Raw genomic sequence first — 18,029 nt, forward strand, 5'->3', positions numbered from 1 at the left:
TGACACGTAACACGCTATATCTCGAATAGGATGTCATCCGTGATCGAAATTCCAGCATTATTCCTCATGACGCACTATTCGTACTAAAAAAAGGAAATTTTTTCCTGCGCTCCTTCCTTTTTGACAAGAATTGTGAGATTTGTTCATTTCTCAGCGAATTGAATTTTTGTTATCATTTAATTTATCATTATCTAAATATTATTGCTTATATGTAACTGAAGAAATTGACACGATTCAGAAAATATTAATTTGCTGCTGTAAGTGGCTCGATTAATATATAAAATAGATTTTATTGTCTAGGAAAAATAACATTATGAATATAATGTTATTTTTCTTGTTGTTTTATATTGTTCTAATTTAGTAATTTTTTTACTACATATACGTTATTAGATCTGTGAATAAAATATGAAATCGCGTGAAGACTTGTTTGAATAATAATTAAGTATACGATATATTATGACGTGGTAATTGCGTCTGTACGTATTATTAAATTCTAATGACACGCCATTGTCTAGTGTTACGATTTGTTGTTCTTTGAAATACAATTAATTTTATAATTTTATAATTTTATAATTTGAAATAAATTAATTTTATTTTCAATCTCAATGCCATATATTATTTGCGATAAAAAATGTTTCTATGATGATTTTACGCTTCTTCTTTTCTGACGAAAATTATGAGATTTATTTTTCAGTGTCGAATTCTTTAATCTCTTCAGACCTGATTTTATTGGAACCATATTAAAAAAGAAAGTTTTTAAATTCAATTCAAGGGCATTTTAATAAGTAATTTGCACTAAACAATTAATTTTTTCAAAATTTTGACTATTTTTTAACATATACATTACAATGTACATTTAATCTCAGATGATATCAATAAGATTAAATAATTTCAATATAATATTTTCAAAAATTTGGTTTGTACATTAATATATAAGGTCTGAAGAGATTGAAAGTAAAAGGAAAAAAAGATTTATGATTATTTTGATATTTATTTTCGGTATATTTTATTTAATTTATGCGTGCTATGAGAAATATCAGCATCGCAAACATAAAAACACATAAATAAGGCATAGTCAGCGAGAAAACCTTGTTCAATGGAATGTACATATTGGTAAGCATTTACCTTACAGTGGAACGATGTACAATTTTCCTTTAGCTTCCACGAGCGTGAAATAGTTTTTTCAAGGATTTTATTTATGATTAGCTATATATCGACAATTGTACAACCTCTACCTAAGTAATTAGTATTTGTTCTTGTGCTTCAAGAAATTCATTTTATCGATCGTATTACAGTATTACACGATTGATTTCGATACATTTGTACTTATTTAATTGTGTTTTATATATATAATATTCAATGCATATATATTAATTATATTAATATATATATTAATATATATTATATATTAATTATATTTATGACTTATTTAAATATTCAACACAAATATTTTATGGAAAATTTGGGGGGATTATTAATAATTCAGATTCATTGCGTTGAAAGTCCGACAACCATATCGGCACGCAATTATTATTTCTGAAATTAATTCATTTATATGAATATATACATTAGTTCAACATCTCAACACTCAGATCGTAGTGGCGCTTTGTATTCAAAGTAATGTTTAATATAAACGGTTTTGTTTCCAATCTTATTACAAATATTTTAATTGATTTTGTTGGATTTATCTGTTTTGATTTTCGCCAAAGAACTCATTCACTTTCATTGAATATCAAATTGATTGAACTAACTGATGTAATCTATTAAACATATATTTCTATGTATTCCTTTAAGGGGGGAAACCACAGTAAAAGTTTGAAAAAATCGAAAAAATTTTTTTTCGCTTATAAGATGCTTTAGGGTCTTAAGAATAACATACCAAAAGATGGAGTGCCGCAAATGCAGTCATTGAAATGTTCCAGCGCTCTGAAGCATTGCATGATGTGCAGTATGTAAGTTATGTAGGTGATGGAGACTTGAAAACCTTCAAAGGTGTCACAGATGCTAAACCGTACGAAAACGTGACGATAACTAAAAAAGGAATGCGTAGATCACGTACAAAAACGCATGGGCACCCACCTCCGTAATTTGAAGAAACGCACAAAAGGCTTGGGAGGAAAAGGAAAATTGACAGGCAAACTGATCGACGAACTGTCAATATATTTCGGGTTAGCTATTCGTAGAAATTGCGAATCAGTTGAAAAAATGAAGACAGCTATATGGGCCACATTACTTCACAAAATATCTACGGATAACCATCCCCAACACGACGATTGCCCGACTGGAGAAAATTCATGGTGCTCGTGGCAAAGAGCGAAATCTTCTAACACTTTGGCTACCTATACGCACAATCACTAATCACTAATGTCTGATATATTATAGTTTATGAAGCAATTAAGCCAGTTTACGAACAACTCACTACGGATGATCTTCTCACTCGCTGCATCGGGAGTTTCACTCAAAACAGCAATGAGAGCTTCAACTCGACAGTGTGGGCGATGGCTCCGAAAACTATGAATTCCGGCAAAATAATCATCGACATTGCTACGAACATCGCTTCGTGTGTTTTTAATGACGGATTAATATCAATTTTACATATAATCCAGGTCATGGGCATGAAAATTGGCCCAAAAAGTCACGAACTATGCATGGACTTGGATGAGAAACGCATACAGAAAGCGGAACGATCTTTGAGTGAGGGCGCAAAACAGGCCCGCATCGATCTGAAAACAATTCGAAAGGCCAAACAAGAGCAGGAGATAGATGAAGAAGGCTAATTGTATGGCGCAGGCATCGCAAATTAGAGGTATATAAAAATATTATATGATTTTACAGTACTTAAAACTTTAAACGCGTTTTTCTCGAAATCACTTTTTTTAAACTGGGCGGACACATAACTCGAATAAATCTTTACCAATCGGTTTCAAATTTTGACAGTATATTCAGAATACCTTTCTCTATGGAAGTGCGTAGAGTTTTTTTTTATATTACATGGTTTTTTTTTATCAACAATTTTATGGCGTTTTTTTTGTTAAATTTGCAAGTTTTCCTTAAAACGTGCATCATTTTGCGAAAAATTAATATATCGAAAAAATCCTACGTACTTCCATAGCTATTGATATATAGAACCTAAAAAACTGTCATTTTTTGTTCCAGGTCAAAAATTAAGGACTCTAGATGTCCGCTCATGGTCCCTCCTTCAAAAATAGGCGCCATCGGACAAGTGCGGCACAGCCGCCATTTTGTACCAAAAATGTATGAAAAAATTCTTATTTGTACTTCATTCATAATATTATAATGCTTATTTTACAAATTTTTGATTGATCATTTCATTGAGCCAAAAAAAATTCCCGAAAATATACTTACTTTTTCGTGCTCTACTGTGGTTTCCCCCCTTAACTCTAATTTATGCATTATATTTATGTATTAATACATCTAATTTGAATACATTCATCTAATTTTAAAAATGCGAGGAACTTGGCAAAGTGGTATCACAACACACTTTTGACTTATTATTACAAACGATTAAAGTTAATTCCAAAGGCAAAAACAAGAGCATAAAAAGTTATTTCGTAATTTTTTTTTACTGATATTCGTAATTACAGGTACAAAATAGAACTGATGTACTATTGATGATTAATATTTAATTCGTGGAATCTTCAATTTCAATTTCTATCTAATTTCCATTCCACTTATATATATGTGTGTGCGTATGCGTGTGCGTGTGCGTGCGTGCGTGCGTGCGTGTGCGTGCGTGCGTGTGTGCGTGGTGTGTGTGTGTGTGTGTGTGTGTGTGTGTGTGTGTGTGTGTGTGTGTGTGTGTGTGTGTGTGTGTGTGTGTGTGTCTAATGTAAAGTAATTTTACTCAATATAACCATTTAAGAATTGCGATTTTTCCAGTATTGGAAACTAATAGTCAGATTTATAAAAACTCTATTAATTGAAAATATGAGATATTTAATATTTACATGAATGCAATGAAAACGATCTATGTAATTTCCTGTAAACAGCAAGTAGGTCATATTTGATGCAGTTACCTTATTTTAGGAATTTCAAGGAGCCTGCATGTAATACACTCTTAGAATTTTTCTGTCGCATATATAAATTTAAATTTTCGCCTATGAAGAAAGTTAACTTTTTTTTTTAATTATATGCTTATTAAATTAATAGAGCATTAGAAAGCTACGCAAGCTGTTTTAGATTAATTACGGACAACTTTCAGGCAAGATATAAATCGGATCGCGAGTTATACAGTCAATTAACATTATACTTTACCGTCGTGATAATATGCAATATACGTTTCTTATGGAATCGTGCGTAAATCTAGTGAGCGAAGTAGCCGCTCGTCTGATCGACCGGTGTGCCGGTTACTGTATACAGTAACGCAATCGGTAAAAGCTGTTGTATAATCCACGCGCGAGAGATGCAAAAAGAACGCGTGCTACGCACTTTTTATAGATTTGAACAAGCGTGTTGGGCGGAGAACGCGATCGCGTGACGCGATCTCTAAGTCGAGGCGGTTCCCCGATCGATCGATCCACTTCACTGACGTCGATTGTGATCGACAAGTGCAATCTTCGCCGCTCGCGAATCTATTCGCGTTGATGGTGACTGAATCGCCGCGTACACGCGGATCTATCCGGCGCGGCTCGTGGTAGCTGACACGCCAACCTATCTGCCTATTACGTGAAACGTGCCGCGTTGCGACACGGCCCCAACAAATTTTCTGACAGAGATCGAAACGAGTCCTGCTTTCTCCCGAATTTTTGAGCGTGCTTCGCCGCGTGCGATCTCACGCGCGGATGTACCTATATATTTTTCCTGTTTAGCGGAATCCGCGATCTCATGCCTCGCTGACTCGCTGGACCAGTCATTAATGTCGCGTCGGTTTCATTAATAAATGAAAGTCGCGTGGCTTAGCGGTGTATATTATCTACCTGCCAAGGCCGAATTGCCGGAATGTCCGTTTTCTCATGTCGCGCGCATTCGCGAGTCGATGGCCGTATCAGTTATATTATATTACTTTACCACGCTCTCATTACACATGGAACTACTCGTGTCGTTGGAAGTTTACCAATCTGGCGACCGTATCGTTCACGCCTTCACGGAAAAATCGTTACGCTTGAAGGCGTTAATCTTGAGATAAGCGAATTTCAATCGGTACCGGTGTACTATATTGAGAGAAAAATATATTAAATTTTAATAAATAATCCTTGAATTATACTGATAAGGTAAAAGTCCCAATAACCGGACATAAATCTATGTTTGGATACTTACACACAAGATTCATTATTATTAATCTCAAATGTTTTTTTTATTACAATATTATGATTTAATTATATTTAAAGATAATTATTTTAAAAAGCATTTGAAATTAATCAAAATATAAACAAATACATGTGTGTGTGTGTGTGTGTGTGTGTGTGTATATATATATATACATTTATTTGTGGAAAATAAATATTTGCTAAATAAAACATAATAGTTAAATCAAATGATTCTTCTATCAAATGAATATATGTTTACATTTAGTAAATAACTAGTATTGTTCAAACAAACATTTATTAAAATTTAGTACATTTTTCTCTCAGTGTAAGAAAAATTTCGGTAAGATTTATTGAGTAGTTAAAACACTTGAATCGCAATTCCACGAAATTCATAGGAATTATCTCGTGATTTCTCTGCTGCGATGTGCATCGGGACATAACAGAACCGATATAGAATTTTGTTCGGTGAGGTTCTCGAAAGACTGTTGATAACAGGCTTCGATCATTTTCGTTCGCGGCAGTACATCAACGATGTTGAGGAAGGACTTTAATATGGCGCTTATATAAGGGGATTCTCTCCCTGCCCTCCCTCCGTCTCTTTCTCTCTCTTTCTCTTTCTTTCCACGCGCAGCCATTAATGCGTTACAGCGACTCTCGGCAAGTTACAACTTCATGCAGCTATGCACTTTCCCTGCTCGCTGCAATTCTGTTGCTGGCGCGGCTGCTGTTCGTTGATCGCTGATCATTCCCGGTGCTATCGATCGCCGATTTGTAGACGAAAAAGAATTGATTGTCCTTGCTAATTTAGATTTGCTTTCCGCAAGGAAACATCCTTGGATATTCTCTAGGTTGCTATGTAAAAATATATGGAAATAAAGTTTTCGAAGGTCGATTTGTAAGATCCAGGATCTGCTTTCTCGCCTCGATTATATCATCGACCTTTCATGATCCGCTCGTTATCTATGCTGGTGAGATAATCCGATGCAATATCCGCAGGATGTGTTTTCAAATCTGCGAGTATTCTCTCTTTCTCGAAGGGGAAGAGAAATTTATTTTTAACTTATTTGAAGTGGACTTTGTAAAAATTATGAAATATTCAGGATTTCTCTCTCTCTCTCTCTCTCTCTCTCTCTCTCTCTCTCTCTCTCTTTCTCGAGTTCAATAAACAAATTCGCAACCGCTCTGTATAATGTAACATAATGATCCGTTTTAAATTGTAAATAAGCCGTGGTTACCGTTTCACTGATCTTTCCATGGTATCGTGACGATCGTTTCATCGAGTAGCGAGAATACAAGCGAATTTAACGAATGAATTATATAACGGAAGATTAAAATGCCGGTTAATCTATTCCGCATCGGCGGAATTATTCAGCTGACATTATCGAGTTATAGCGATTCCCTATAGTTATGATGTTCGCAACAACAACGAGTATTACGATACGCTATGTAAACACAAATTGGACATAGGCAATCCACGCGTTTTTTTTTGACCCGTTATGTATATTTTTGTATAACAGTACGCGACGAATGGTTATTGGTATTCATCTTGATACTGAAATAATTTACGACTTTGATTATCTATGCTAATTGCCTTAAAACTACTACTTTGTCTTTTCTTCGTATCTTCTACGTAATTTTTACAGTGGATGTTATTAGAGGAAATTGAAGCATTCTTGAAAGGTCAATCCGCGGGAGCAATTATATTCGCGTCCCCGTGAGATCATATTCTATTAAAGAGGATTCTGCAAATTACAATTTATTCCAAAACTTGCCATTTAGGTCAGACTTAACGGTATTTTATGTATCTCTACATGTATTTAATTTAATGGGCGTAATTATTGTAAATTATACTGAGAAAAAAATGCTCAATTAATTATTTACTTGCCTAAACTAATTTAATTATCTTTATTTCTTTCATTGGAGAATGTATATGTTAAGCTCAAATATAATATAAAAGTAATAAATATAAATGTGTAGGTTAGAGGAGTCAACGCTGATTGTAAACTTGCGTGATAATTTTAATAATAAATTAATACAAAAATTGGAACGTTTCAACTCAACTTTGAGTCATCTTCAGTCTATACTTTTTAAATTTAACGCTAATTTGAAATATTGCACTGCAAATCAGTATCTTCAAATTTCCTATGATCGTCATGGAGTAAACGTGAGACAACGAGCCATATTTCAATATTAGTTAACGTTGTTGTTAATAACAGTTTCAAAGCTGAGTGGTTATAAGAACTCAAGCTGAAATTAAAGAAATTGTTGGAAAAAGATGTATGTGCTAAATGTAGAAATCTAATTCACCTCACAAAGTCCAGAATAGTTACAATCATTAACAACAAGTTAATAAATTGTAAAAAACATAATAAATTAAAGCTAAAGTCAATAATTTTTTTTCTCGTCACACGTTAAAATTTAATATATTTAATACATACATTTTTCATTGAAAGAAATAAAAACGTATTGAATTCATTTAGTTAAATAAATAATTTTTTGTTCTCAGTAGCGAACAGTCAGAATCAGTTTCTAATTCGTGGCGATACATTCTCTTATACCAGAGTTGCCATCAATCAAGTTTCAATGTGTAAAAAAATTTACTAAATCCGAAATGTACAAATCATCGAATCCAAAGTGTAAAACGATACAGAGGAGCCATTTACATAATCATTAATTGATCTTTGGCATCGATCTCGGAGTGTGGCAATTCGGAGCTTACTCCGAGGGCAATGATAACTTTTTACATCGATAGTTATCGTCAATTCAGTGATGGTGCTTCATAACATGTTTTCTCTAGGTTCTAGAATCAAAGATGCGTGGCTGCAGCCTTGTTGTGCAACTTTAAAAGAAATGGCAAAGGCCGTATCTCCCACGGATCATTAGAAGGTTATTTATTTCGCTTCCATCACGAACATTGGTTCGTTCATAATGGCAAGTTATTAGGTCATCTAAAAAGTATCCGCAGTTTTTTGATGGTCAACACCATCTAGTGACAAAAAACCGCGGATACTTTTTAGATGACCCAATATCTTAACAAAATGTAACCGCGGGTTATTCGTGGACTTATCACCCTCATGTCGTTCACGTTTTTCTTCAATCGTTGCGTTGCTAAATTCCACAATTAACGATGTTATCCCTAGTCAGCTCGTAGTATTTCTGCGAAATTCGCGAAACACGTCAATTCTTCGTGAAATCGTGTCGTCTCGGCCTTGCCCTGGTCTCGTATACGTGCCACACGTTATCGCAGCAACTTCGTTACACGTTGCGTTAATACGTTGTGCATGCTCGTGATGCGCGACCGAGGACAACCGTTGCAGCCGGTTAATTTCTGACAGAGTGATATTAAAGTGGCGCGCGCGTAATGGAAAAGGCCCTCCTAATGTAAAAGTGGAAGTAACGCCTTTGGATTTCGTGGAATGCATTAATTCCACAATTTTTTTGCATCATAATTTTCGCTTGAACTTGTTGACAAGGTGTGAAGGAAAAAAAGATGATGAAAAACAATTAAGCTTCGTATTGTACCGTGCGTAGTCGGGAATATTTGTCCGCAAATATGAACTGAAAAGACAAATGTTTGTCAAGCATAAGTCAAAAGGGTACAACGTTCACGTCTAACACCGCATTCCCGCAGGTATGATTCTACATCAATAGGCGAGTTCAAGACGGCAAAGCGACTAGGTATACTTACTTAGCGATTGAATATGATTGGTTGGATCTATAAGTAACATCCAATTATGCTTATTTGCTCGGCGAACAGACTAGCTGCTTTGTCAACTTGAATGCGCCCAATGACTGTATCTTCGAATCTATTTTCGACGTCACCTAGGCTGTTGTGATTTGTCTGCAGATCCGATTGTTGTAATACTCTCGAAACTCTTAGAGTATTCCTTCCCAAAATATTAAAACGGTAGACGGAGCAATCCGTGCTTTATCTAGTTATTATTTTTGTACATGACATATGCAATATGTATATATACAATATGTATATACAATATGTATATTGATATTATTATTAGACAAGATCACAGATAGGATATACTTGAACGATTAGAATTAACTTAGAATTATGTAAATGTAATAATTTTCTGTCTTTCTTTAATCTGCTTGAGATTTCTGCATTAAGACAACAGGTTTAGTTTAATGTATTTTATTCCTTTTGATAACTTTTTTGCATAAAAATAGACGAGCGATTTGTGTTTTATCTGGCTATTATTTATGCACGTATGTGACGCATTTACTCATATTTTTATGGATAATGATTTATTTATCAAACGCAGGATCTAATTATAAGCGATTAAATTTAGAACTTATGTAAATGTAATAATTTTCCACGTTTCTTTAATTTCCTTGGAATTCTTGTATTAAGATACTAACAAGTGCTTAATATATTTCATGTTTTTTCACAAAAATTATTTTTTAATTTGCGTGAAGTTCAGATTGATAAATTCACAAAAATTCCATTGAATAGAAATAATTGATTAGTGGCTAATATAAATTATCGATTATGAATCGTAAGAAACTTTCCACGCTGAATGAGCTAATGAAGTCGTTCGAGGCCGTTGTACATTATTATGTTATTATATGTCATTTGTGCATTGCCATTCTGTTAGTTACATTAAACAGCTGCTCAAAACAATATTAATGTTATTATTAATCGAAGATGCATCGAAAAAAATTGATTTATTATAATTGATATCTCGAGTGAATTATCTTATGAGATTTATTACAGTTGCAAATATTATGTGCATATCAACCTGCTATTCAGATGCAACGTAAAAATTCCTTGTTCCTCGTCATGCCTTACATAATATTAAAGATACGTATTACACGTGCATTTCATATATTACACTTTATGTTGACGTATAAGTTATAACATGATATAAACACTATAGAAGTTTTATATACAATATTAATTCAATGCAATATTTTTTTTAATGCGTATGTAAAAATATTTTTGTAGTCACAAAATTGCAATTTTTTTAGTGATAGATTTTTTATCTTATGTAAAATGAGCTGAATATTACAATTATATTAATATAATTGGTAATACATAATTTTGTCTTTCCATTTGTCTAAAAAAAAAAAAAAAAAAAAAAAAACTGAGAACAATTTTGTACTTTTTACTTATTTTCTCAAGTAGAATTATCATTTTCTCGACACTATATTGCTAGATACGGGAACACCCTGTACCTCATACGATATTCTTACATAAACGCGGCGAAATCATGAACGGAAAACGACACGGTACTGCTCTGTTGTCGAAGTGAATCTTCGGTCCGCTCGGCGAAGCAAGTCACTGTTCAAGGTTTATGCAATTAACGAGCTTCGCGATCGAAGGTATGCGTGACCCCGAGTGTGGTTACGTCGGAAAGAAAGAAAGCTCAACCTTGAGTCCTTGAGACTTTGGTTGCAGCAGTTAAAGTTGCAATCGTGCCAAGTCTCACTTATACTCGTTTTCACTAATTAATTAATGCCTGCTTCTATCAATGTAGATTAACTTTAAATCTCAGTTCAATTTACTCTTCATCTTTTTCTTATTCTTATTGTTAGCATTAGAAAAAGGTGAAGAATAAGTGCCACTCTGAGAAAAATGTTCTAATTGCACGAACAAAAAGTACAAAACATTCTGATGTCATATAAATAAGAATTCTATAATTGTTATCGTAATTGAATTTCTCGGGTTATCCTGAGTTTTGTACTTTTCTGATTGAATCTATCAGAATTCCAATTAATATTGTACAATGAAACTTTTCCAGTCCGAGATTGAAGTTATGACTTACTTGATGGAAACGCGTATTAATTTGAATTGATGAACGATATTTGATCTCGTACATCTTACTCATCGCTTGTAATCATTAATCAATTATTTTAATGTTTGCATAATTTCTGATGATAGTTGAAAGAGAAGTGACTTATCATCACTATCGATGATATTCTCTGTTTCTTTTGCGTCAGGTACTTATCATTTCTTTATTAATTAGTTTATACAAACGATTGCATGTTTATCAAAAATTTGGTTTCTCTCGGGCGTGATCAAGTGGACAATTATAATAATCATAAATGGTTAATTGAAGCAACAGCCTCGCGACACGCGCTCTTTCAATGATTTCGCATGTGTTTGTACTTTTGTTACGTGCCGTAATAATTTGGTGAAACACGTTGATCAGCGTGAAAGGAAGCAATGCCTCGCCGAAATACCAGTCATTCGTGAATACGTGTCATTTCAACGATTTCTAGTAATAATAAGAGAGATCACATACACTCGGCAAAATTCATCTTTCTCTTATCTTCAACCTTGATTGTATAAGAAAATCATACAGAAGATTATACACAAGATTATTATGCACTGTACTTTTTTGTAGCTCTTTAATGTCGGGATCGATCATCAACTGTAATCAATGTTGTCGATAGAATTGAATACGATTTAAATTATTATTATCTCTTTTTTACCTTGTCATTGATTACTTGAGTGATTGATTCTGAATTTCATTTTGTTTTTACAATTTTTTTTAAGTATTAGATTAGTGAAAAGTTTTGCCAAATAAAGTTGAAGAGCAGAATTAAGATTGAATTGCTAGGTTGTTAGATTTCAGTATATTTATTTTTTTATGTAAAGAGAAAATTTTTAATTCTCCTTTATGTTTTTATGTAAATGTTTTTATTTAATCCTCCGCCGATCAAATGGGATTTTGAAAGTACAGTCAATATGAAAATTGTCGAAACGATCTTTTGATTGTGAAAATAAATTTAAATCTAAAAAAATAAATAAATATAATTTGATTTTTACAATAGTAAAATTGTTAAATCTTTCACAAGTATAATGCATGAATTTTTTTAGATTTTTATATAGTCCAAAATAATGTAAAAATCCATTGTGAAGCTCAAAAACTCCGGTTGTTAATGCAAAATTCTACATAGTCGACGAGGGTTAACATGTCAAAAATTCGTAGAAAAAAATCGTTGTTACATTAGCTAAATAGTTTTAACAGTAAATTAATTTCCACTGAAAAATCTTTCTTATGTAACAATCAACGTTCGTTATTAATACGCCGAAATTTGGAATTCGCCATAGATTTTCAATTTTCAATCGTTCCGCGACTTCGTTGAAAAACGCGGTGTTCCTCTTTCATTCCAGCCTCCGTCCGCGGTCAGGGAGAAAGTACGCGATGTTTACACCCTGTCTAAATGAGAAATACATTGTTGTCGAAGACGTAACCGCGAGATAGTGACGTCGCGATAAAATTCGCGTCACTACGTTCGGCGGCTGCGTTAATCGTTCTCTATCTCGTCTCCGCCTACTTTTCCGGAAATAGATTACGGCGCGTTATCGCACAGCTCGCCACCACGCCTTTTATTCTTTTACCTTTCTTCTCTCTTTCTGTGTATTTTCCTTTTCTTTCTTTTTCCTTTGTCTTGCTACGATCTCTTCATCCCGACCGCGGTTATGCAATCGCATCGCGTAATACGAGAATTCGCGACGTGCGTTTGCACTTTCCGTGGATTCCCTGCAGGTAACAAGGATTTGACACCTGTCAGCATTCAAATATTGACTAATCTTTCCTTCTTTTTTTCTCTTTCTAGTGTTAATCACATGCAATTATTTGTAAGGACGATAATTTGGGTTAAAAACGAAAAATATTGCGGTTTCATGTCGTCTGGTCTCCGTGATTACGATTCGCTTTCAGCTTCATGCACGATTATCGGCGCTTAAATTGATACGTGAAAATAATAATATTAATGACATAGAATTTACAATAACTGGCAATTATTATTACATTATATTGTACATAATATCATTTTATTACTACCGTTTTTTTAGGTATTTCCAAATTAATTGTAAAGAATTTAAGAGAATTAATACAAACGTATTTGTAACAAAAGTACGTATTGATTTATATTTTTCCTAAAATATTCTATAGTATATAAAATATTAATAATATAGTATATAAAATAAATAAATATACTTTTTATATATACGTATTTTTTATATATATATAAATATATATAAAATGAATATTACTTTTTAATGAATATTTCAAAAGAAATTGGACTTGTTTTTCGATAATTGATGAAATGACGAAGCAGATAGTGTTCCCCAGCGTAATATAAAATATAAGTCTCTCTGCAGATGCCGCCTAATTAAATCTCGTAGTTTGTATACGCCGATTTTGCTGAGCTAGCTGCGTTCATTATACCGAAGTCGTAATCTACGACAGTCGTTGATCCAGCACTTTTCTCCGGTGTGCTGGACAGTGACAGCACGCGACCGCAATTTCTCGGAGTGTCAACGACGACAGCATGCCGGGTCCGATAGGCGGCCTTTCTCCGTTCCCGCTCTTTTCTCTCTCTCTCTCTCTCTCTCTCTCTCTCTCCCCAACTCTCTTTCTCTTTTTCTATCTCTCTCCTTCTCTCGCCGCGTCTTTGTCATCTTTTTCCGTTTCGTTACTCAAGCGCGCGAGTTACTATTACTTAAGACCAGCTGGTTGCGTCGCATATAATAGTTACACTTACACTTTCGGCTTGCCGTTCAAGCAGTGCTAGATGCAGAAAACTTCAGCAAGGAGAGTACAACGGAGAGTATTATTTTTATTTGACTATTGTATCGTTGTACAATTGTACTATTGTCTGCATCTACCCCATAATTTGGAATACATGTGTAAAATCAAATATACGTGTGTATTATTTTGTAAATAACAGTAATGAGAAATTAATTAAATTGGTAATTATTCTCTGGCAGCAGTCTAGTGACTCGAGCTGACGAACGATACTTGATGTATGCTCAGTTTATACGATTATATTTACTGTTTTAAATGCAGGAATTTTATTCAATTAAAAGTATGTGTTAAAAATATAACAAATAATAAAATTTTTTAAGTGTTATCTTTTAATTAATGTTTATTTTATCTTTCTTGATTACGAAAAAAGTATGCATGTTTTATTCAACCTGGCAGAATAGGATTTAATTTTTATAATTTTTGATACATTTTTAAACTTAATTATTGATTGTATATTGGGGCATACAAAGATTGTTAGAACTTGAAAATTTCTAAGTGAATACGAATTTTTTATATCTCTACGTATATGTTTTCATAAATAAGAAATTTTTATTGAGAAATCGGCTATAAAAATCATCCATGTTGTTTTTCGTGTTGTATGATCAATTCTTTAAAGAAAGAATATTATATCATTTATCCATACATATCACTGCGTGAATAGAAAAGTAACATAACTCAAAATTAGCAACTTTTTATTAAAACATTTTTCTGAATAATGTTTAAATTATAATAAATATACATAACTTCTCTTTTTTTTATGTACTTTTTTCTATGTACTTTTAATTATAATGTATTTTTTAAAACTATGAGTCATGAGTTTTTAAAATTCAAACTCAACCTTAATATAGAGTTGTGTAAATTTCATCCCTTATTATTTTTATGAGTTACGGCGCTTTCATATAAGCATTGTGTTGGCAAATGTGTCATTCTTACACAATAATAAGTTTTTAAGATCGGTTATTTTGCATTATTTAAAAAATTAGCATTTGTTTAAGATGATATAAGGAGATTGATTCTAAAGACTAATATATGGAAAAATAATCTTATATATGTCACTTCTTATCAATGTGGTATAGTTTTATGATTTATTTCGTTCTTCTCGTACATTGAAAAAAAAACTAAATTTTAATAAACATTTGAATAATACTAACCTTTATTATTGTAAATAATTATTTATTAAATAAAAAAACGATATATCAAATTAATGATGCTTGTGCCAAATATATATATTTTTATATTTAATAAATATTATGTAAATATTATAATAGCTAGTACTATTCAAATGAATATTTATTATAGTATATTTTTTTTCACATTTTTTTTCAGTGTAACAATGTTAACATCTAAACATCTTAGGACGAGAGAGAGAGAGAGAGAGAGAGAGAGAGAGAGAGAGAGAGAGAGAGAGAGAGAGAGAGAGAGAGAGAGAGAGAAGATAGTCATTATTATTCACAACGAATTGTTTGTAAATTTTACAGATTAGCGATTGTGATACTTGTTATTAGTGTTGTTGGTATTGCTTTATGAATCAAATTTTTAATAAGTAAAGGACCGTTTATTTTTACTCGAATGTATTAATTCAGTCGATCAAGTAAAAAGTAACATATCATTATGTCATAAATTTGCATTCAACAATATATTTAAATATATTTAAATATATTTAAATATATTTAAATATATTTATTATAGCATAATACGATATTACATAATAGTTACATCGTTGAGTACGAAATTATAACGATCATACGAAATTATAAATACCATATTATTTTTAGTTGATGTCCACTGGATTGATACGTTCGAGTGAAAACAAACAGTCCTTTACTTATTAAAAATTTTATTCACAAATCGAGAAATACCGAAGTAGAATAACAAGATTAGGAGCTGGGTCCTCTGAATCCGTCATTGATTTTTATGTGTAAGTCATGTTCGTTAACTTTCCTACACGGTGCCGTTTAACGCGGTCGAGTCTACGAGTACATATCAACGACGACGATCCGAGCTTGAAGTTACTTTCACGATCGGCGTTTGCAAGATTGGACGCGTTCCAGCAGCCGTAGCTAATGCCGTCGACGACGACGACATCGTCATCTTCGTCGTCGTTGTTGTTTCATGTCCCAATTTAACCCTTCGCGAATTTAACATGCGGCCGTGTTACGCGAACGCATTATACCGTACCGTGATTATCGTAAAAATCATTATGCAACCATAGCAGATAGCGTCCCCGCCGTTTATTTGCGCAAGTAGATAAAGTCGAGGCGACCTCGTCGTGCCGCACCGTCATACTATTCCTGCGAAGAATACAGTCGTTGTACTCTCTTGCCAACTTCTATAATACGCGAAGAGAAAAGCGAGTTTCCGCCAGTCATCCAATGCAGATATCGACCGTCAAATCGTTTAACGATTTATGAAGGACAGCTTTTCATTAGATTGAACAATAAGTCCGTAGGAGATCGTCATTAGGTCGAATTATCGTTACTCTGTGATTTTATCTTGGACCATAAATAGTCGTAGACAGGTGTGTCTTCGATTAAATAAAGACGACCTATCTTTTTAGCACATGTACATTGTAATGTACACTGTTAAATTCGTGTAATGTCGAATTATCCAATTCGAGTTATTTTTAATAATTTCTAAATAGGTCGCTACTGTTTCTACCTAATACAGGGAAAGATGTTTTTTTTTCAATCATGGGAAAAAAACACATTTTTTGCTGTTCATTTTAAAAATCATTTAATAGGGTTCAAGGTCTTTCCGTCGAATATGGCCAACCCTGTATATAACGACAATTTTACAAACGTTTCAATTAATGTTTTAAGTCCTTATTAGTACTTCAACATACTCAAGTGTGATGTCGCAAACCAAATTACGTATTACAACATTCAAATTAACGAATTTGATTTAAACAATGGAGTGAAACAATTTAACTCAAGAAAATGTATTAAATTTGACTCAAATTTAGTTTATTTTAGATGTCCTAAATGCTACGTTAATGTGGACGATGTTTGCTTTGAAATTAACTATAGAAATGAATTGATTTACATTTTGACACACATGGGGATTAAAAATAACAAAATCTAACAAAATAAATTAGAAACGCCAGAGCCAGCGGGGGTGTTGATGTGCAACTTCAATTTTATTGCAACTAGCGACTCACATCTACAATTTCACAAACGTTTCGACTACGTTTTAGATTCTCATAAGTGCTTTAACATAATCAGATGTGATGTCGCAAACCAAATTACGTATTACAAAATTCAAAGTGAAATGGTACGTGTCCAATCTCATGTCTGTGAAATATTACAAACCGTGGTCAATTGATCGAAAGACCATTAAGAGTAATAGCCGAACCATTAAGAATAATAGTCTGAAAAATCAGATAGAGACGAAAAGTCAGAAATATATTCATGATAGAACTATATATATTGATTGGAGATTTAAACAGAAAATAACAAAATGTTATTCAAAGATTGAGTTACTATTGCTTCGTTGATATTTAACAGTATACATCAAATTTGTGAAGTCATTATCTGTTAAAATTATTTAGTTCTACCAACGTCATTTTAGATCAGATCAGTACATAATAATGTTGGAAAAGTAGTCAACATTTAAAAAAATTAATTTTTTAGTATGAATTATTTATTAAAGTACCCTTGAATTGAATTAAAAATGGAATTTTCTCAACATGGTTCCATTAAAATGAAGTTTGAAGGGGAGAGTATTGGCTGTTTGAAAAAATAATAACAGAGAAACGATGCGGTTTCCCGAGCTAATGACGATCTTCTACTTATACTCGCTATAGACAAGGAAAATGAATGAACTCGTGAGTTCATTCGCGCGGAGAAGTGAGTTCTCTCGCTCTCGCACCTCGAATTTTTTGACTCGGTCTCAAGAGAGACCGAGTTATATCCTCATCTCAGGTCTGTTTTTTATTGCTGCACTCTGAACCGGTGCAATAAGTTAAAGTGAAACAAACGTATATTTGTTTCACCTGAACTTATTGCACTGCGTATAGTTCAGAAAGCTCAGCAATAAAAAACAGACCTGAGATGAGGCTGTGATCGCGTCTTCCGAAGTGGTCCAGCGGACGCATGATTACGCGAGTATTACGCGAACGGTCGAGCGAGATCGGAAGAGATTGCGTCAACATCAACGTCGTAACGAAAGGAAAATCTCAAGTATTACACTCGAGACTCGTTTAAAGCAA

At 33.2% G+C, this 18,029-nt stretch overlaps 1 protein-coding gene across 5 annotated transcripts in view; it reads left to right on the top strand.

Annotated features, from left to right (window-relative positions):
• The window catches only part of LOC105146021 (very long chain fatty acid elongase AAEL008004), a 63,585-nt gene that overhangs the window by 23,293 nt on the left and 22,263 nt on the right, over positions 1–18,029 (top strand). Inside the window, exons 1-2 of one of the 5 annotated variants that reach the window (XM_087412313.1) lie at positions 2,607–2,806; positions 3,157–3,255. The exons of the other annotated variants lie outside the window; for them this stretch is intronic. The gene's annotated coding sequence lies outside the window, so the exon portion shown is untranslated. Of the gene's footprint in view, positions 1–2,606; positions 2,807–3,156; positions 3,256–18,029 lie in introns of those variants that run through there. 5 annotated transcript variants of the gene reach the window in all.

The sequence above is a fragment of the Acromyrmex echinatior genome, chromosome 1 (assembly GCF_024713525.1).
Source record: "Acromyrmex echinatior isolate Ae372 chromosome 1, ASM2471352v2, whole genome shotgun sequence".
Lineage (NCBI taxonomy): Eukaryota > Metazoa > Arthropoda > Insecta > Hymenoptera > Formicidae > Acromyrmex > Acromyrmex echinatior.